This window comes from Dipodomys ordii, unplaced genomic scaffold (genome assembly GCF_000151885.1).
Source record: "Dipodomys ordii isolate 6190 unplaced genomic scaffold, Dord_2.0 Scaffold97, whole genome shotgun sequence".
In the NCBI taxonomy this organism is placed as follows: domain Eukaryota; kingdom Metazoa; phylum Chordata; class Mammalia; order Rodentia; family Heteromyidae; genus Dipodomys; species Dipodomys ordii.
Window position 1 is genome coordinate 3,212,332 of NW_012267313.1, and position 22,346 is coordinate 3,234,677.

General features: G+C 36.1%; 1 protein-coding gene across 1 annotated transcript in view; it reads left to right on the forward strand.

The window, feature by feature from the left end:
- Positions 1–22,346, forward strand: part of Lama2 (laminin, alpha 2) — a 544,126-nt gene that overhangs the window by 53,701 nt on the left and 468,079 nt on the right. The window lies entirely within an intron of this gene.

Below are 22,346 nucleotides of genomic sequence, written 5' to 3' on the forward strand. Positions count from 1 at the left end.
TTGGCCCCTTCATGAATGCTTTCCCATGCCTAAAATGTCTGCAAGAAATAAATACTGGCAAAGAAAGAGGCTACAAACAGGCAAACCACTGCATTCTAGCTGACAAAATTCATTGAAATGCTATATGTGTGAAGCACCTCAAAATTCATCATTTGAATAGCTTAAATTATATTTCACAAAGAATGCAGTGCACTTGGGGTATGCTCTTGCAACATTCTTTTAGGTTAATTTAATGCAACATGCAGATTTTTCATATGCTTCACGGGTGGAATCCCAGAAGATCATGTTTTGTCTTGTGAGCTTTGATTGTGTGATTACCTTTCATAAACAGTGGTCTTCCATGCACTGGGGTAAAAAAGTCATGTTTTTCTTTGGAAGTAAGTGGATGGAGAGAGAAATCATTATATTCTGAACTGTAGAATTGCTGTGGGTTGCAAGAGTATTGAGTGAGTTGAATGACTTGTATTTTAAGAATGAGAGTGATCTCTATCATTACTTAAAAAATATTTTTCTATGATACCTGACACAGAGGAGAAATGCTTGATGAGTAGCCAATGATGTTGAACTTGTATTTTCCAATTGACTTGTTTTTCTCATGAAGGCAGCATTTTAGTGAAATTGTGTTTGTTTTTCTTTCTGATAGGTTCTAATTGAAGTTTGAAGGTTCATTACACAGTGCCTGGGAATATGTTGTCAAATACAATTCACCTCTCTCATAGTGAATGTTGGCATAATGTTGTACCACAGAGGCTTCAGAGTACTCAGCTGTTATGATATTTGGCCCCCTATTTCATTTATCATGAACAAAATTTCTCCACTGCTTTGAGTTTCTATTTTCAAATGTCAATACACTGAAGAAATAATAAAGAATAGGTATGAAGGCAAACAGATAACTGTTAGCATTCAAAATACACGTTGTAGGCTAATCTTCTGACTCCTTCAATTATATTGAAATGATGCAACTTTATATGTTTCACAGCTGTATCATCTGAAATGAAAAAAACAGGCCATGCTATTTTGTCAAAGTCATCTTCATTTAAGCTTCATATGAAAAGTGAAAATATGAAATGTTTGCTCTGATTACATACAGTCATTTCACATGGCAGGACATTCCTGACTTTATTTGGAAGATTGACTACATGTCAGAATGGTTTGACGTTGCTCAGTAAATGAGTCTACTTCAGAGTGAGGACTGTTTTTATTAACAGATTTTATAAACTAGGTTGGTCGTTTCCAGTTCCACAGTAAGAACAATCTATCATCATAAACCTGTAACATAAACGTACAGGATGCATTCTTGTTTCAAAGTCTGTAAGAGGAGTCCCTTCATGAACAATTTATATGAGAGGGTCGTAAAATGAGGTTTGGTACAGCACAAGCAAACACAGTGAATGTTGTGTTGTTTAGGTACTTTTTATCATGAAAGAAAATACTTTCAATGATTTATTAATCTGACTCTAATATATATATATTTGTAAATACAAATATACATATATGCAGGTATATATATACATATATATATTTGGTATATAGCAATTGGAAGGAAGGGTTTATATTGTTAAGTTCTGAGCTCACCAATATCTTTGAAAACCCAAGCAGAAAGATGATCTCTGTTTTACTTGGAATGTTTTGCTCTCTTTGATATCTGTGTAATATTTTTCTCTTACATAAATTTGGTAAAATTCTTTAAATATTCATGTATTTTAGAAAACACGAACTGTATTTTATTAGAGGAGGAAGAACATTGGTCTGAGAATACAAATTAGTTTTTATAACATGGTCATCAACTTATTAGTTCTAGTTATTTCATTACTCCCAGGGGGAAGCAACATGAAGTATTTGGAATATTTTTTTTCTTTTATTTCCATTGTTTCTTGCTTATTTGAATCATTCTTTTTTATTCTTTCTGTTCAAAATCTCTACATACCCAAAAGAAAATGAGTTACAATTTAAAAAGATGAAATTTTGGAATGAAACTTTTTGTAAACAATTAAAGAGACAAATACTATTGATGGCACTATTCCTGTATTTAAAGAGTTAAATATTGCTTGGTGAGTTATATCTACTTTATAATGTCAATAAATCATCTTTAATCAATCTCCTAGTGTTTCTCACCCTCCAGATAACAAAATTTGAATCTTTCTTTAGACATCTTTTATTCATTTTCTCCTTAAGTGTAGAATCTATAAATTAAAAATATATAAGAAAAATTTATTTTGGTCCATAGTTTCTCTTTTTGTTGAATTATAACTTGTTCTTTTGACAATTAGCATGGAAAGCATGTTAATATAATCTGTTCATCTTTAGAACCATCTGACTATTCTAAATCACTTCTTCTAATGTTATTAGTTGTCAATAAGGAATATTGGATGCACAGATAAACATAAGAAACAAAGTCTTTTTGAGTTAATATCTAATATGTAAACCTTCACAGATCAGAATTAGATTTAAAATAACACATATTAAAAAATAACATTTCATTTTATTATTTCTGGGACTGGATCTTGAGTTTGACCTTGTACCAGAAGGAAAAGTTTACTGATTGCCCTTTCTGGTACACAATTCCCTAAAAAAATGTTCATATATTTAAAAATATTGTGACTCTCCTTATATGCTGTGCCCATACAAATGTAATGATTTAGTTCTTGCTCATGAGCTTGACTATTTGAGATGAATTCATTTTAGGGAATACAGATTTCTTTAAATTGTATGTTCAGTGATCAAGTTTCTTGAGGATCCTTCTTTGGCTCTCAGCTCGTACACAGATCCTTTAAACAGAAATAAAATAAAACAATACATATAGACAAAGACTAGAAACAAAAGAAAAATAATTTGAACTCCTGGGATTTTCCTGAGCCGGGCCTCAGACAGCGCTGTGTGCCAACTTTTCTTAAGAAAGGCTTTGTACATTGAGCTGAATAGATTGAAAAATCCTTATTATTGTGATAAATGATCCTATTGTTTTCTCAATGCTAAATATTCATAAAAAGTAGCTATTCATTCACATAATCCCTCTGAAAATGAGTTAAGAAAAAGTAGGTCATCGTACTGAGAAATGAGCTTTTGCTTTACCAAATGGTTAATTTTGTGTTCTTTAAAAGAGCAAAGATCAGCTCAGCAAATAAAGTACTGGTAATAATGAAATTCCTACATAGAAGAAAATGGTCTTTTGATTAATTAAATTTCATTGTATGTGTGTTACATAAAACCGATTTCAAGGGTACAATTCTTTCTCATTATATATTAGTGAAGGTCCAAATTTTGATGAGTGACTCAAATGTAGATGAGAACGAGTGGCCATATACTTCAAGTAGATTGCTAGAAAATCTGACTTGAATTTGTAAGTGACAGGCCAGGCCCTCATCCCTTGGATTTGTCTATGTCTGACAGAATCTCTATATCACTATAAAATACATGGAATCTAAAACAATTTTAAAAAGAACTATGCATGAGATATATTTTAATATGAAATGAAAGAACAGTTGTTGCTTTGTATGTCCCTCCCCCACGGTATAACCCCTGTTTTCACTGTATTTGATGTTGGTATAATTTGGACAGGGGAAGGGAAAAAACAAATTGTTTAAACAGGGATACAGGTTGACCCATTGCAACAATGAGGTGTACAAGACGCTATGTCAAAAAACAAACTTTACAATGTAGGCCGGGCGGGGAGGGTGTAGTTGTGGAGATGAGAGGGGAGCGATGGGAGGGGAAAAACAAGAAATGTACTCATTACTTTGCTCATGTCCAAGGAAGCACAGATTTTAGTATGCAGTGGGTGGTGAAAGTTTGACTTTGAATTGTGCATCTTGGGTTATTTCTAACTTACCCAGTCTCTAAAGATCACAAGATTCCAAGCTACAGGGCTATGGCTGTTCGAGGATAAGATTCTTTTTTTGGGGGGGGGGTCCGGTCATGGCGCCTGAACTCTGGGCCTGGGCGCTGTGCCTCAGCTCTTCAGCTCAAGGCTAGCGCTCTATCACTTGAGCCACAGCGCCACTTCCGGCTTTTTTCTTTTTGCTTATGTGGTGCTGAGGAATCGAACCCAGGGCCTTGAGCATGCAAGGCAAGCGCTCTACCACTGAGCCACCTTCCCAGCCCCGAGGATAAGATTCTTGACCCATTCTGTACCTGCATTATTTCCCTCTAGTCTAGACTCTGAGAGCCAGTTTTACTCATTATAGATTTACATTAAACAAATCAATCACTCTAGTTACTTTCTAAGTTTGTTAATAGTTTCATTCAATCAACCAAAGGAAATCTATAAGATATGACAATTAAGGAAAGCAAAGGCTGTGCTGGCTGTATTCAGGGAGGCCTTTATAAAATGGTCAGAATAAAACTGTAGTCAAAGCCAGGCACCTGTAATCCTAGCTACTCAGGAGGCTGAAATCTGAGTTTCATGGTTCAAAACCAGCCTGGGCAGATAAGAGTCCGTGAGACTCTTATCTCCAATTAACCACCATAAAACTGGAAGTGGCACTGTGACTCAAGTGGTAGAGTGCTAGCTTTGAGTTGAAGAGCTCAGGGACAGCACCCAGGCCCAGAGTTCAAGCCCCATGACCACCAACAACAAAAAATACTGTAACCACTACTAATGAATTTAGTGTAGCTATGTGCTCTGGGGAAAAGGACTTAGTAAACATATTGAGATCTGAAGCAGATTAATTTCATTAATTCACTCTAGCATACTTATATATGCTACTCCTTATTCGAAACAATGGGAAAACAGGAGAGAACTACACTGTTCACAGGATGTTTGTATTTTGGTAGAACTGGTGACCAGAAGAAAAAACAAACAAGGAGAAAAATGAACAAGATGCTTTCATCTAATGATAAAGGGTAGGAAGAAAAGGAAAGAGGAATTGTGATAGGTCAAATCCTGGGAGTTCATTTAGTCTTCTGAAGACTAAACAAATGTTGTGTTTGTTGAAGGGCCAACTGAAGCACAGGCCGGATCACACAGGACTTTGTGTTACTTGAATTTTATTTTAACGGCATGGAAACTATGAGGTGTTTTTGAAAATACTTGCCTAATACTTTGACACTCTGTCATGTATTTGGAAAATACATCACCAATATATAAGAGCTGGAAGCAAGTCAGGCGCCAGTGACTCATGCTTGTAATTCTAGCTACTCAGGAGACTGAGATCTGAGGATTGTGGTTCAAAGCTAGCCTAGGAAGAAAAGTCCCCATGAGACTTTTATCTCCAATAAACTCTCAAAAAAACAAAACAAAACAAAAAACAGAGGTGACACTTGGTTCAAGTGTTAAGCACTAGCCTTGAGTACAGAGAGGCCCAGGGACAGCACCCAAGCCCTGAGTTCAAGCCCCAGTAGCAGGGAGAAAAAAAAAGAGCTGGAAGCAGACAATCCTTCTAATCAGATGCCATAGATACTTTACCAACTTTATTATCTGCAATCTCCATTCTCTGGAAGAAGGCACAAGTCCTTCTATGAAGAGCTGTTCTTATTGGTTGCGGGCTCCAAAACCTAAGCAGATACAACTTGACACCCATTACAGTGTTAGCTCTGGCTGAAGATGTAGCTAACGGGAAAGGATTAATGTCAAGGAACAGAAGATGACAGGAAAAAAAAGCATTTTTTCTCTTCTTTTTGTAGTATAAATAATGACAATAGGATGTTATAATGATCACATTTATGCAATTTTCCAGAAATATCTTGAAATCCTAGTTTATTATTTTATGATTTTTCAGTTTCTTGAAATCTTAGTTTATTACTTTTTGATTTTTCAGTTTCTAAAGAGTTCCCAGGTGCCATTAATTCCCACAACTCTTCTCAGAATTTTTATATTACAACTTTCAGTATCATTTGTTTTCTTTTTTCCCTTCCTCCCTTTTTCCTTCCTTCCTTTCTTCCTTTCCTTCTTTCTTCCTTTCCTTCCTTCCTTCCTTCCTACCTTCCTTCCTTCCTTCTTTCTTTCTTTCATTTTCTTTGTTTGTTTTTGAGATAGAGCCTCACTATAGAGGCTAGATTGACTTTAAACTCTGAACCTTCTCTCCACTTCTCATGTATTGGGATTATAAATTCTCATCACTGTGCCCAGTTTCTGTTTATATTCCCTTTGACTTTAAAGAACATAAAAAGTTTTGATGGCAAATATATTACAGCAGTACTATTTGTGTAAACAAGTAAAAGTAAAAGTGCTCTCTCCTTAGAAGATATTCATTTGCTTAGAAATCACAGGTGGGTGTGCACGGAACAAGTATTGTGTGAATATCAATACAGTACAAGTACAGCTGCTGTCACAGTTATATTGAGGGATAAAAACAGATAACATATAAACACATACACTAGAAGATGGAGACTTGATTTCCGAATTAAATAGATTCAATGACATGAAAAAAATCTCGCTCTTAGGAGAAAAACCTTCTTAACATTTTTTTGAGGGGCTGGGAAATTGGCTTAGTGGTAGAGTGCTTGCCCCTCATGCATGAGGCCCTGGGTTCAATTCCTCAGTACTGCATAAGAAGAAAAAAGCCAGAAGTGGCCCTGTGGCTCAAGTGGTAGAGTGCTAGCCTTGAGCTGAAGAGCTGAGGGACAGCGCCCAGACCCAGAGTTCAGGCCCCACAACTGACAAAGAAAAAAATCTTTGAAAATGCATTGCTTATAAATTACACATTGTGCCTTTATTATATTTAGTCTAATTTCTATAAAAGTTGGAATGATATTCCTTTACATCATATTTTAGCCAGATATCTTTTCCAATTTGTTTAATCAATAAGTTTTGCAAGAAAGTTGTTATGGTAACTTTTATTCTATAAACTATTTTAAAGTTTGTTCTTGGATAAAATAGAGTTACAAAAAAGCAGAAATGCTTTTCACTATTGAAGGCGAACATTCTATTATTTTCAATAGTTTTCTTTGTTCTATAATTAACAGGATTGAGAGTCTGAAAAAGTTTTTTAAGCTATATTAGATTTTCCCAGAATCTCAGAAATACAGTTGAGATGACTTTGGGAGGACTTTATAACTGAAATTTAATATGTTGAAAATTTCAAAAGAGGTATGCTTTATCTTTAATTGAAATAAATATAATATATATTTATAAAATGTTCAAGCAACTTTTCTTTAAAATTCATTACTGAATAGCAAGAAATTAACTTTCCTAAAAATAGAAACTTCAATTGTGAAAAATTATAATAGTCCATTCTATTCAGGCAGTGTATTTCTTTTATCTAGTCAGAAAGCTTTTCCTTACAGTGTGTTTGCCTTTTAGTAAAGTGGTCATCACTAAGTTGTTCTTTGGTTCATCTACATTAGCTGTCTTCTAAAGGAAATGAATAAGCTCTGATTTTGAAAGGGAATCGCCAATAGTTACAAACATTGCTAACTGAAGTTGTCTCTAGCAAGAGATTAGTTAGTCTTCTGCTTGCCCCTTGAACCTGGATTTCTTATGGAAGAACTGTGGCATGGGGAAGGTAGGACAAGAAGCCCAAGATATTCTTTTCTGTAGCTGCCATGGGGCGTCCTTATCTGCTGCCATTCGCCAGCCTTTTATTTCACACAGAAAAGAGGGTTCATGTTCCAACAGCTTTGACAAGCAAGATGAACCCAGCTCTTTCCCTGCAAAGGCACAGTGAGGAGTGAAAGAAAAATATTTAGTCTCTTACACAGTGAGAGCATATCAAAACGTTTTTGTTACCATATTTAAAATTCAACATGGCACCTCTATTGATGTTTTTAAATTCAACACCTTATTTCAGCAGTCAGTGATTAACAGTTTTGATGTGCTTGGGGTTGTCACACATAACAATGAAGTAGGGAAATTGCCCTCAAGAAAATGTATAACATTACATGGACAGAAATAAGAAGTGGATGTTTTCACAGAAGGACATTCTGAAGTAAGAATACAAAGAACACAGACCAGAGTAGAGGGCGGTGGGTAGTGTGATGTGAGAATGTGGAGGATGGGGATCACAGACTGGTGAGTTATCAGAGAATTTTAGAGACAGCAGTACTTGTGCTAGGCTTATGTTGGGATTAAAGGAGAAAGAAAAGAGGAAGTCAGATTGTTTCAATTGGAGGCATAGAGCCAGAGCCTGCAGCGGGGATTTTAATATAAATGGTTAGGGGGACAGGAGCTCTTGGAAGACACCAGTAAGACAGTAAGGAAAATGAGGAAAGGCAAAGGAAGAATCTGGAAGATGTTTGTTCAGTAGAAGCTGAGCCTATGCCTGCTGAATGCATGGTATGGGCTGCAAAGAGCTCTGCCTCCACAGAGAGGATTTTCCCTGTAAGAAGCAAGATACCAGCATAGGAGTCCTTCTTTGGCTATAGGTCAAGGGAGTGGGGAAATACAAGTGATATAATCTGCTAGGTGTATGTGGGGCAGGGGGAAAGGGGTGGGCGCAGGAGAAGGAAGATGGCACTCATTGCCAGAGGCAGGACTCTAGTCATTGCAGCCAAACCTGACTGCAGGTACAAGATGAATGCTCAGGCCTGGTAAAGGGCTCTGGGTGAGGCACCAGCACTAGAAAAGAATAAATGAGTAGCATGGAGCTCAATCTGATGGGACATAGCCATGAATACAGATGTACTAGGACTCCTAACTGGTATTTCTTCATCAATCATTAGATACTCTTCCTCTATGTATATTTCAGTAATGGCAGTATTGATATAATGTTATTTTATAAAAGGTTAATTCCATTTCCATCCTATAGGATAGTTTGTTCATTGAGAGTACTGGATTTGGAGTCAGGCAGATTGAGCCATAAGCTTAGCTTAGTGGCTTTCTGTAGTTGTTTAACCATGTTGATCCAAGTAGATTATAAATCTTGCCCCATGTTGCATGTGAGTGTTAAGGGTACATATTTATATTAAACATTTGACACTGCATGTGGCATACAGAAGATGAAATAATTTGTATTATTTACTCCTAATGAGCTAAACTTTTAAACCTTGTATCACACACACAAATGTATATTTCAAATATATTTTCCTCAATAGTTCTTAAAACTCTGCAATTAACACTGACCTAGTACACCATTTAAAAGCCCTAAATTTATCACACAGTGCAGAGCCTAATCAAGGTAAGCAGTCAGATGACAGCATGCTGTGCACAGTATGTGAGCTGGCCTCTCATGTAGGTCAAGGTACTCTATTTATGCCCAGTTAACCAGGTGATGCTCCCGCTGCTTTATCAAGTATATGCTGGCCTGTCAAAGAGGTCACAATGGGAACTCTGAATCCTACAAAAGAGCTTCTTATTTTCTAACGCTCACTGTCCACCAAAAGACATCGCTCCATGACTTGTGAAACAAATGAGTCCTGAAGCTAAATTCTCAAGCTTAAAGATCCATACATAATATATGATCTACCAACATACCAAGAAAAGGAATATGGATAATATGGTAGCATCTTGTAGACCATAAGTTAAAATGGTATATAGAATAAATGCACTGTTTGTACTAAAATGTATTCCATCACTGCACTCATAGGCAGTTTTGAGAACATTTCTACAGTTACTATATTTCCTGGAGTATTTATACTCCCTTGTGTTAGCAAGTATTAATGCCTTCGAAAACAATGAGTAGTGCTGTTCTAGAGTATCAATGATTTTCAAAGAAAATCAAAATAAGCTTTGGATTTACCAATTCTTTCATCATTCATTCTTGTAACATATATTTATTAAATCACTCTTGAAGACTAAAATTTTAGCAACTTTGAAGATTAAAATCAGTCCAAATGGCATTATCTCTCCCTTGGACACAATCTCACACTTGTATTTGTCATAAATATAAATGATATACAGGAAACTGAGCACAGGAATGAACAACAAAAGATCTAAAGAAGAAACTGAATTTTAGAAGAATTAGTGAAGCCTAAAGTAATCTGAGATTAGTTTAGGAGGCAGAACTAATCTGAGACTTTAAAGGATAAGCAGGAAAGATTCAGGCAAACAAAATTCAAAGTGAAGTTGGGAATAGAGGAGAGAGTATAAGATTTTAGGCCGTGACAAAAGGGGGAAAACAGAAAAATAACCACAAAAGTAAAACAAAAAAACCTCTTGTTTCCATTTCTTGGAGTTCATTTCGATAAGCATCATTTTATATGATCATGTGCACATAGCTATTAAGCTCTTGTGATGCTCTCCTTTGGTCTCACCCTGTGAATGTTTATCATGTCTAAGTATAATTCATTGTATTTTACTGTCCAATAAGCTTATTTGCAGATTTATAGGTATATTCTAGTGATTCCAAATGATTTTTATTTATGTAACTTTTGTCTTGTGTGTAAGATTATCTGATTTGAGGAGGGAAAGGGGAAACACAGAAATGGTGGAATAAAGGGTGAACTAACTTAGCAGTGATACTAAACACTATGCTATAAATGAGCTATACAACATGAGGGACAGAGAGGTCAGGAGGGAAAAAATGAAAAAATTGAGGGCGGGTGTATCTCTGTTCAAAAAGAAATGTATTCATTAGCCGACGTATGTAACTCTAACCCCTCTGTTCATCACCTTTACAGTAAAAAAAAAATTTAAAGTCATATTTACAATAGGCAAAAATAAAAGATTTCAGGAAAATTATTGAGCACTTCAGCCAAGAGACAAACCCTCAGTGAGCAAGTATAAGACTTATTTCTAGGAAGTGCAAGGTGTCTGGAATACTTGGAATATAATGTACGGGGAAATGATTGAAGCAAAGGAGGAATCAGGGATCAAAGGGAAATGGTGAGAGAGGTAATGGCAGATGCTGAACGAGAACCAGATCACGAACCACTCTGTGAACTTTTATTAAGTATTATCAGGAAGATCACTCCAACTGCAATCTGGAAAGTAATTTGAGAAGTCAGTAAAGGAAAATTCACTAGGAAGCTGGTGAGGTAGCCAAAGGGAGGGAACTACATGAATGGGTGAACAGTGTCTATTGTTCTAACTCTACAGGACTTAGCAAACTGATTAAATACAGGGTGTAAAAGGAAAAAGGGGTTAGACATGTTTAGATTTCTGACTTGGTTAAAAGAAAAGCACAAAGACAGGTTTTGAGAAGAATTTTGATTCTTTTTCATTTCTGGTACCTGATACACATCTACATGCAGGCATGTAAGAGGAAGTTGAAGGTTTAGTCAGAGCTCAAGGGAAGATGCTAGCTTGTCATAATCATTGGTGCTATTTCAGCATACAAATGCTCAGGGATACCCAGGGGAATGGGTATATTGCTCAGAACAGGAAGTAAAGGGATATTATAGCCAGAACACTAGGGAAGATTTAGGCTTGGAGAGAGAGAAAAGAAACTTTGTCTGAGGGTATACTCAAATGCAATTGTTTTCTATTTAAGAGAAGCATCATGGCAATGAGAAAAGACACATTTCCTATCTTCCAAACTTTTTTCATTGTAGTAACACATCAGTGAAGAATGCAGAGAAGAATATTGTGGACATTACGTGGAAGGTGTGTTGGAATCTTCAAATCTGTGACTGTCTTTTCAGTTCAAGTCAATCCAAAGAAGTTTGTGGAGCTGAGCTGCATGTTCTGTTACAAGATATTTTCTATGTGCATACAGGCTTCATACAGGAGCCTCAGCATTCCATGCCAACATATGGAGAATGATTACTACTCTTGTTTTAGGGCACCCTGTCTCATAAAGCAAGCCCACCATGTGCTATTAAATAGAAGTCACAATCTATATCCGACTATCTTTTGCTCTTTGGATATGCTGATGGGTACATTTAATTCTGCTCCTATGATAAATACCTTTCCAAGCTGTTTCCTCAAGGTGTAGCTTTGGTTAGAAAGAATTTCACTTGGCTGCATAATGAGTTCCCAGCATCTCCTTTTAATGTTCTTAAAAAATATGTTCTTTACAAACATTCTTTCTTAAAATGTGTATAAGAATTGTAGGATTTATTTCTAAAACTTCCAGTATTTGCTTTTTTTCATTTTTTTTTAAATTTTATTGTCAAGGTGATGTACACAGAGGTTACAATTACATAAGTAAGGTAGGGATTACATTTCTTGTCTAACTTGTTGCCCTTTCCCTCATTTTCCCCCTTTTCCCCTCCCCATGCCTACCCCAGATCATTTCCAACATATTGTCTTGTGAGTATTGTTGTTGCTTTGTTGCTTTGTCCATAGTTTCACCTTTTGTTGTTCCCTCTCTCTTCTCTAGTTCAGATCAATGTATATAAAATACCCAGGATACCAAAATTGAATACAGTGACAACAGGGGATAAACCATATGCAGAAAAAAACACAAAAGCAAAAAAAAAAAACACTTGGCACATACATTAAGAACAACAACAAAGAAAAGCCTCTTGTGTCCATGCCTTGGAGTTCATTTCGCTTAGCATCATCTTATATGGTCATATGTACATAGGTATTGAGCTATTCTGCTCATCTGCTAAGATTATCCTAGATATATATTAATTATTGCAAATAAGGGAGACCATGCGATCTGTGTTTCTTTGGGTCTGGCTTACTTCACTTAATATGATTTTTTCTAAGTCCTTCTGTTTCCTTACAAATGAGGTGGTGTCATTCTTTCTGATGGAAGCATAGAATTTCATTGTGTGTGTGTGTGTGTGTGTGTGTGTGTGTGTGTGTATCACATTTTCTTGATCCATTCATTTACAGAGGGGCATCTGGTTCCATATCTTAGCTATGGTAAATAATGCTGTGATAACCATAAACATGCTGGTAGCTTTAGTATGGCTTTGTTTGTGGTCATTTTGGTAAATGCCCAGAAGCAGGATTCCTGGGTCATAGAGGGGCACTATATGTAGTCTTCTGAGGAATCTCCACAATGCTTTCCAGAATGGTTGAACAACTTTACACTCCCACCAACAATGCAGTAAGGTTCCCTTTTGGCCACATCCCCTCCAGCATCTGTTGTTATTATATTTCTTGATTATAGCCATTCTAACTGGGATTAGGTGGAATCTCTATGTTGTTTGGATTTCCATTTCTTCATGTATCTATTGGCCATTCTTATTTCTTCTTCAGAGAAGTCTCTCTTTAAGTCTTTTGTCCACTTATTAATGGGCTGATTGTTTCTTTGAGGATTTGTTTTGGGGTGATTTAATTTTTTGAGTTCTAAGTATATTTTAGATATGAGGCCCTTGTCTGTTGTATGGCTAGTGAAGATCTTCTCCCAATCTGTGGGCTTTCTACTGATCTTGCTTACTATGTCCTTTGCCATGCAGAAGTTCTGCAATCCCAATTGTCCAATCTTTCTTTGATTTGTTGTGTTTCTGGGGGTTTATTAAGGAAATTTTGGCCTGTGCCAAAATCCCTAGAGTTTCTCCTATTCTTTCCTGTAATGTTTTCAGGGTATCTGCTTTGGCTTTGAAGTCTTTGATCCATTTGGAGTTGATTCTGGCACAGGGTGATCTATAAGGATCTAAATTTAGTTTTCTATGGGTGTTTAACCAATTTTGCTAGCACCATTTTCTGAAGCAGCTGTCTTTCTTCCACCCTATTCTTTCAGAAAAAACAATTCTTAACCATGATAATTAAATTTTGCTCATGATAAGTACTGATTTATGAGTTTCAATACAGCTTTTAGCCTTTGTGACTTCAGAGTAATGTTTTTACACACTTTGCATTCCACCTGAAGTAGGTTTTAGTTGAGACAACTGATTTTCTTTTTTCACAAAATTAATTGATTTTTAACTTCTATTTTGATAAATATTCTTTTTATTTTGTGATTTTTTATTATCTTTAGAGTACAAAGGAGATGTCATTTAACAAAGCAGTTTCTGAGTACAATGAATCTTGATAAATGTCAGCCCCTTCAACATTCTCATTCCCCTTGACCCCCATCATTTTCTTACTTTTCCTGATTTTGTGGTATATACAATAAATTCTTGACTGAATCCTCTCCCAACCCCCACCCCTGCCCCACCATTCCTCCCTGCTGAAAGAAGGATATAGCCTTTTCCTCTTGTTGGCCTCAGAAAGTAAAAAATTACTTTATCCTGTAGTGGAGCCTTTGAAAAGCCAATGTGTTACTTGTAAATGAATCTAAAACATACAAATTCTAGCTAAGGAGACATCATATTCTCACTAAACTTCCTTTAACGGAAAATTATTTTTTAATCCATCATTTAAATAGGTCATTCTATATTCCTTTAAGAAAAGATGAGTAGAAAGTAGAGAATCTGGAAGAAACAAATCTCCTCCAGGTTTAGATTCATCAACTGCTTCATTCATATGTGCTACCCAAAGAAGTTTTAGATTCAAAGCTGGGCCTGAGGAGACTCCTCAATGAATGTCAGTGAATATAGTGAATTATTAGAGCTGCTTGAGAATAATTGAACGGACAAATGTGTGTGTGTGTGTGTGTGTGTGTGTGTGTGTGTGTATGTGTGTGTAGAATCCAGTTATCTTCCAGAGATTGTTTTGCTCTAAGCAAAAAGACATCTGCTGCTTCTCAAAGGTCTTTGCCATCTCTGGAGGAAGCAGACTTTGATCATGCAATGAAGCTAACGTTAAGTACAATTTGATGTGAGAGATGTGGAGCAGGGTTTTAGCTAGCATAGAATCTAATGGTATCATCATGGTTCAGAAGTAATCAGGAGGTACTTATGGAAGTGATTCATGAGAGAATTTATAGTGCTCAATGGGAAAATTGGGTAGGACAGAAGGATGAGGAGGCTGTTAAAAGAGCAAAGCTTCCCAGAAACATAGTCTAGATCCTTCTACATTTGAGAGAGAGGAGAGTATGAAGTCCTCAGAGGACTAAGGTTTTTTTGGATGAAGGTCAGAGTTTGAACTAAAGAAGAAGCCACATCATGCAAGATTGTAAAGGTTATTCTAAAGACTAAATGATTGTACTAATTCAATGATGTTGACAAGCTAGGTCAGAGGTCAATAAAGTTATTCTATAAAGGAGCAGATAATAAGTATTTTCCATATTCCCAGTGTTACAGTCTCTGCTGTAGCAATTCAGTTCTGCTCTTGCAATAGAGAAACAGCTGCTCACAACACATAAGGGAGCGAATGTAGCTTTATTTCAATAATCTTCACACACAAACTAAGTCATGGATAAGACCCTGCATATTCCCTAGTTAAATAAAATTTAAAATTACTGCCTTATTTCCAAATACTCTCCATTCTGAACTGATGCAGAGATATTTGGAAGACATAGCAGTACATAGCAAAGCATCGATATACTTTATACATTGAAAATTAGGTTAAGAGAAAAAAATGGAATCCTTTGATTTTCCTTTGAAGTTATGTCACTAGAAGAAAACAGTAGCCAGGTTCACCTGCCAAGGGGAAGAGCATAAAAGACAAAATAAAATGCCAGAAACTGGATACTAGAGGGAATGAGTGCTAAGAAAATGTGAGAAAGGTTTCTGGAAAAGCAAGGATCACTTGAGAGGTGAACTTGTTCAAAGCATACATTAAGTCACCTCTTGCAAGAACAAACTGTATTATGGGCTCTTGTCCAGCTTTTCTGATTTCCAGCACTTGTAGTCTCTGTAGACAACAGATTCTCCATTTAAAAAGTACTGAGTTTATTGCTTAAGCTGGAGTGAATGGTGTATTGTCCTGAAATTTGTCCACATGAAATCTGGAGAAGCTAAAAAGACTTCCAGGTGGCTTTGCTCTTTTTTTTCATCACAATACAAACTTTGAGTCATTGCATAAAATATTTTTACACTGAAGTGGTCCACTTGTCGATGTTTCAGTTTGGCATGAGAATAAAAGCATGTTTAAAATATTTTGGATTTATAACACAGAACACAATTGGATGAAGACATTTAGCACTCTAGACGGTGTAGACTATGGCTGTAGAAACAAACTATTCTCATATTTTAGTGGCTGCAAACAATGAACATTTTTGCCACCATCACATAATATGTTATTCTAATATTTCCATTACAGACAGCCAAGTCAGCAGTGGGTTCCGTTCAATCTTGTCATGGATTTAACTAACTTAACAAAGCAATAACCTTCACAGCATTGCTGGTAACTATGAAAGAAGGAAAAGAGAGCAAAGGAGCTTCAATGCTTGATTTGGAAAGGTTTTATACTAACTTTTCTCATAATCCATAAACTGAAACTAGTCATTTGGTCCACTTATCTGTATTAGCCGAGGGTACCATACTAGTCTTACCATCTATGTATCCATATGTAAATATGACTAACAACCCTGCCCACTAGCATAGGGTCTTATATTTGTGTAGATAATTGCTTCACTAAGCCCTATTTATTCAATTTGGTGAACACACGTATCAAACCAAGGAGCATGGATCTTTTTGTTCAAAGAATTCTCAATATGTAACAGAGTACCTGGCTCAATATGTGTTAAGTAGATAAAGCTACCTACCTATCTAGTCTAGCCCTTTGATGCAAGACCATAGAAGATAATGTACCACTTCTTGTCTTCAGTATTTTATGAATGTGAAGTAGACAGTATATTAAAAAAGAGAGATTGGAGTTTCAGTCAGGTATGGACCAAAAGGTATAGCTTACAACATGCCAACAAGTTATTGCTGTGATGGTGTAGAAGAGGACAAACACATGAATTCATGTCAACTACTATTTCTGATTTTAAAAGTGAGAAAAATGCACATACAGTAACATTTGGTATGTGTTTTGAAATATTTGTTTCTACTGGATGTCCTGTAAATGTGACACCTTTTTGCACAATACAGTTCTTGGAATAACAATGTACCACAAATATGAATAGTCTGCTTGTACTCATGAGCTCCTAGACTTATGTATTGATTGCTGTTGGCAGAATGGACTAAATGATGTCTGGTGTGTGTGTTAACATTTACAGAAGGCAAGAAGGAGGGCAAGAGGCTGCCTTTAAGTTTAATTCTCTGTGTGAAAAAGAAATTCAATTTTTGTGGGACATTTCTCATGGAATATTGGGTCATGTTAGATTAAGTTTAGGAAACTGATGTTTATTGAATTGTCCACATATCTGCTAAAGGAATTTCAAATCTATAAATAAATGAGTTTATTTTTTTCCTGTGGTGCTAGCGAGAAAATAAGAGTTTTATATAAAAATATTTCTACCAGCTGAAATATCATAGTTGTTATTCTAATTTTCCCTCCACAAGGACTTAGCAAACTATATCTGTTTTTAGAAAGTTGCAGAGGATATTTCAATTTTTCTAGCTTCCTGAGAACTACTTCCAAGAACAACAAAAACAGGCTTATTATTTATTATGTATATCTTAGAAGAATATTTTTTGATTAAGATTGAGGTGAAAATAAATCTGGATTTCTAATTGTTGCACGAATCTGAGACTTTTTCTTAAATTATACTTAAATCAATGTGTAAGATAATACTTAAGAGAGTTTCATTATTTTCCTGGTTACAACTGTAATTGTCATGTGCCTCAAATCAGGTGAATAGACACTTTCTCATATCTCCTAACTTGGTGAAGGCCATCCTTATCATCCAGATGACTCAGTCAGAAACCTGTGAAGTGAGGTGTTTCCCTTAATTTAGTGTTCACTTCTCAACTAACCTATTAAGACACGAAGATAGCCGGGCACTGGTGGCTCGGGCCTGTAATCTTAGCTACTAAGGAGGCTGAGATCTCAGGATTGCGGTTAAAAGCCAGTGTGGGCAGAAAAAGCCACTAGAAAACTGGAAGTGGCACTGTGGCTCAAGGGCTCACCTTGAGCTGAGGAGCTGAGGGACAGCGCCCAGGACCAGAGTTCAAGCCCCACAACCGACAAAAATATCTAGAGGAAGTAGAGCTGAAAAGTCATGGACGAATTTGGATTTTTTTCTTGTCTGTCCTGGGACTTGAACCAAGAGCCTGACCACTGTCCCTGAGCTTCTTTTGCTCTATGCTAGCACTCTACCACTTGTGCCACAGTGCCACTTCTGGTTTTTCCGCTTATGTGGTACTGAGGAATTGTACCCAGGACTTCATGCATGCTAGGGAAGCACTCTACCACTAAGCCACATTCCCAGCCCAATGGAACATTTTTTATACATTGAATTTCAAGTATCTGGGCTGAATCAAGATAAATTATGTACGTATCAAAGCATTAGTGGAGATATTTATTTAACATTTACTTCTGATGTTTTTCCTTGCTTTACTAAACTTAAAATAAAGGCAATCAGGTCTTATTAAAAATTACTCTGGGTTCTCCATTATATTTCAAGTGATTTTTAAAAAATATGTACAAGAAATAAACAACATGAATAGCTGGCCACTACTACCTGTGTTTTGTAGAGTAGAATTGTTCTTGCCAATCCCATCTTTCCCTTCCTATCTTCCTGTTTTTCCCACTCCTCCATGCACAAACATGATTCACATTTCCATCTGTGATGCTAATACAATTCAAAACTGCACATTCTCATCAGTAGTTTTTCTTCTCATCAGCTATTCATCTTCTTGCTGTGCTGTAATAACTGTGCATAGCACATGTGACCACTGTTTCCTCATTCATCGCATCTATTTAGAAACTTAGGCCTCTCCCAAATGACTTGTGCATGTGCACTTACACAGGGAGGTCTTAATTTTATTTTATTTTTTTGGGTCCAGTTGTGGGGCTCTACCACTTGAGCCATAGCACCACTTCTGGCTTTTTTCTTTTTGCTTATGTGGTGCTGAGGAATCGAATCCAGGGCCTCAATCATGCAAGGCAAGCGCTCTACCACTGAGCCACCTCCCCAGCCCAACAGGGAGGTCTTTAGACATCTGTGTCCAGGTGGGGCTCCTTCAGGTGCTCCCCTTTATCTCTAAACTCTTTCTTTTTTTATTTAAGACACAGTTAGCTTTCTACTTTCTCTGCAGAAAAATAAAACGTGTGTATTAGATTGAAGACAAATTTCACATGACAAAACAGACAAACATCCATTTTTCTATAGAATAAATGAAGTTTATTTGTAGACATAGGAATTTAAATGATTTCTCCCCCCCCCTCCATTGGTAAGGAAAATCTTTCTCACCAGTTTTCTTCCATCTGACTTGCTCTACAGTTTAATCTTGATAGTCCCTTGGATGGTAAAAAGCATGGATTACTTAAATTTTACTCCAGTCCCTACTTTTCTTAAAGGAGTGCTTGCTGCTGTGTAAATTGCATGCCCTCCTTTATTCTTTGGGAGTTACTTGAATGTATTGAATCTGGCTAGAAAGTAAAATAAAAATCCATACATAGTTCACAGTTTACTAAAATCTATTACCTTCTTTTCCTTCTGTATAGCTTATCTACAAACTAATTTGCTGGTGGATCTAAGATACTTGATGTTTTAAAAAAATATTATGCATTCAAAGGCTATATTACTTTACATTTCTTTGATGTAAATCATAATACAGTGTCTTGTAAGTACAGCTTTTAAAAAGTCTCCTTTCAAAGTCTGCCTCATTCTTTTTAGATTTATATCCAAGACGTGACTGGTCTGAATGTGGAGTGGGTCTCTGGGAAGAAAAGTAGGTCAGATGGTTTCCCTATGCAGATTGGGAAGAAACGAATAGCTTCCTGGGCTCTTTTGAAGGGCACAGTTTTAAAATACAGATTAGTCAAGGTTAAGAGTCCTGTAACTAGACTGAAAACTTCAAACCACTGTGCAATTATAAACTATTCACTGCTCATGGCAAAATTCTTGTCTTTTGATGTTGGGACAGGAGTAGACATTTTATTAGAAAGTAAAGCAAAAAATAGAGATTAAAAACATTGGAAGATTTGGGGAAGGAAAAGACTGACCTTCCTTGAAAAATATATTTTCACATTTGGGATCTAGAAGTATCAATAAGATGGCAAACAAAAACACAACAAACCAAAGAGATACTCCATTGAGAACCCACTGGAAAACTGGGTATTTACCTTCCAATGTTGAAAAGAAATATTATGGAAAATATTAAACATAAACGCTGCCCATTCCTCACTCTAAAGCTGTCACTCATTATTTACTCTTTCTGTAATTCTCCTGAATTTTCTCATTTGTTTGCTTATTATAAGATAAGCTCTCACTTTATAGCTAAAGTTACTCTTGAAATTTATGTGATAGCCCTGATTAACCTTCAACTCATGATCCCCCACTCTGCTTTCTAAGTGCTAAGATTATAAACATCTACCACCGTGCCTGCCACCCCCATTAGATTCTTTCAAAGATATCGTATCATACAATCTGTAACCAGCAAATATTTAACAATATACCTCTAAAAATATGAATTATTTTTTAAAACTCTTGATTGGAAGGGCTGGGAAGGGGAAACAAAGGAGGAGGCCACAATAAAAAATGTACTCATTATCTTGCCCATGTAATTGTAACCCCTCTGTACAGTATTTTCACAATAAAAAAAGAAAACCTAAAAAAATATTTTTGTCATCAAAAAATATCACAGTTATTGATAATCTCTATATACTCACTGGAATATTTAAATAATAAATGCTTTTGATCATTAGCCATTTGTTTACTCCAGATAGATGTTCCTATAATAAAGCTGATCAAATGAATAATACTTTCTCTTCTCAGTTTTTGTAAAAACAAAACCCAAACCCAAACCAAAACAAGTTGCTTCAAAATGTTCCTTTGATGCTGACTAATCATTTTGCTTTTAGTGTCCTTGTGGACTCATGAATTTTTAATATATTGTATGCGTTTCAAGGTATTGTAGTTATTATTCCCCCTTGTACTTGGGGTATTAAGAATTTAACCTGGAGTCCCACATTCTCTATGCAGGCCTTCTACCACTTGAGACACACCTCCAGTCCCTTTTGGTTTATTTTTTCCAGATAAGGTTTCCCACTTTTGCCCAGGCTAGTCTCACTACAGTCTCCGAATCTCTACCATCTGATTAGTTGGGATTATAGATGTACACAGCCGTGACTGAGTTGATATTATTGTTTTCAGTGCTCAAAAAAATCCTTTCTTTGACTCGGGCATTGTTGACAGCCTGGCTTCTTAGTCCTTTCAATCCAATCTCTCTTGATCACTTCCAAATTTTCTACTATATTAATATCTTGCAAGATATTCTAGTGTCTCCTCTCTCTTTGTCTTAAAAAAAGTTATTCCCCTTGGAAACCTTCATTCCTTACAGTAAGAATGGATATAGACACTGCAATCTGGGCATGGAGTACCATCAATTATTACTATGCCTTCTACATGGAATAAATACTAAATATACTATAAGTACATTCTGTTATACTTACTTAGGACTATAGGGTTAATGTTTTACTTATTTAATTTTATATTTGTTTCTCTTATTTGTTGATAGTTTTGATCTAATAACTTATTTGCTTTGTTATTCTTTATCCATATATGACACTTCAGAATAATGCTAATACTGTCACATGAAACATAGTTACTGAAATAACTTTCCTTATCATAATTTCATAATTCTAATACATTCCACTAGGTATGTATTCTCAACTTACATTGTTCTTACTGTGAAAATACCATACAGAGGTGTTACATTTACATGAGCAAGGTAATGAGTACATTTCTTGTCAAGCATTGTTGCTTCCTTCTTTGTTTCCCCTTCCCATCCCTTCCATCTCCCCCACCACTCTTCCCCCCACCCCTCCCTACACCTACATTTCATTGTTGGAATGGGTCCACCTGTATCCCTATTTATTTATTTTTTATTATTGTGAAATACCATACAGAGGGTTTTACAATTACATGGGCAAGATAGTGAGTACATTTCTTATCTAGCATTGTTGCCTCCTCCTTTGTTTTCCCTTCCCATCCCTTCCCCTCTCCACCTCCCCCACCCCCCCATCCCCTACCCCGCCAAAGTTCTAAAGTTTGTTTTTTTAAACATAACATCTTGTACATCTCATTGTTGTAATTGGTCCACCTGTAACCCTATTTAAACAGTTTGTTTTTTCCCCTTCCCCTCCACAAATTATATCAACATCAAATACAGAGAAAGCAGGGCTTATACCCTGGGGGAGTACATAAAAAGCAACAAAGAAATCATCTTATAAATATGTTGGAAACAATCTCAAGAAAGAAAAAAACATTTGAACCCTTATCTTGGGGTTCATTTCACCTAACATCAACTGTATCCCTATTTAAACAATTGATTTTTCCCCTTCCCCTCCACAAATTATATCAACATCAAATACAGTGAAAACAGGAGTTATACAGTGGGGGGAGGAACATACAAAGCTACAAAGAAATGTTTTATAAATATGTTAAAAACAATAGCAAGAAAGAAAAAACATTTGCGTCCTTATCTTGGGGTTCATTTCGCCTAACATCACCTTATTTGACCATTTCTGCTTGTCTCAGACATATACTAGTTATTGCAAATAAGGGAAACCATGGGACCTATGTTTCTTTGGGTCTGGCTTACTTCACTTAATATAATTTGTCCAAGTCTTTTCATTTCCTAGCAAATGGGGCAATGTCATTCTTTCTGATGGAGGCATAGAATTCCATTGTGTA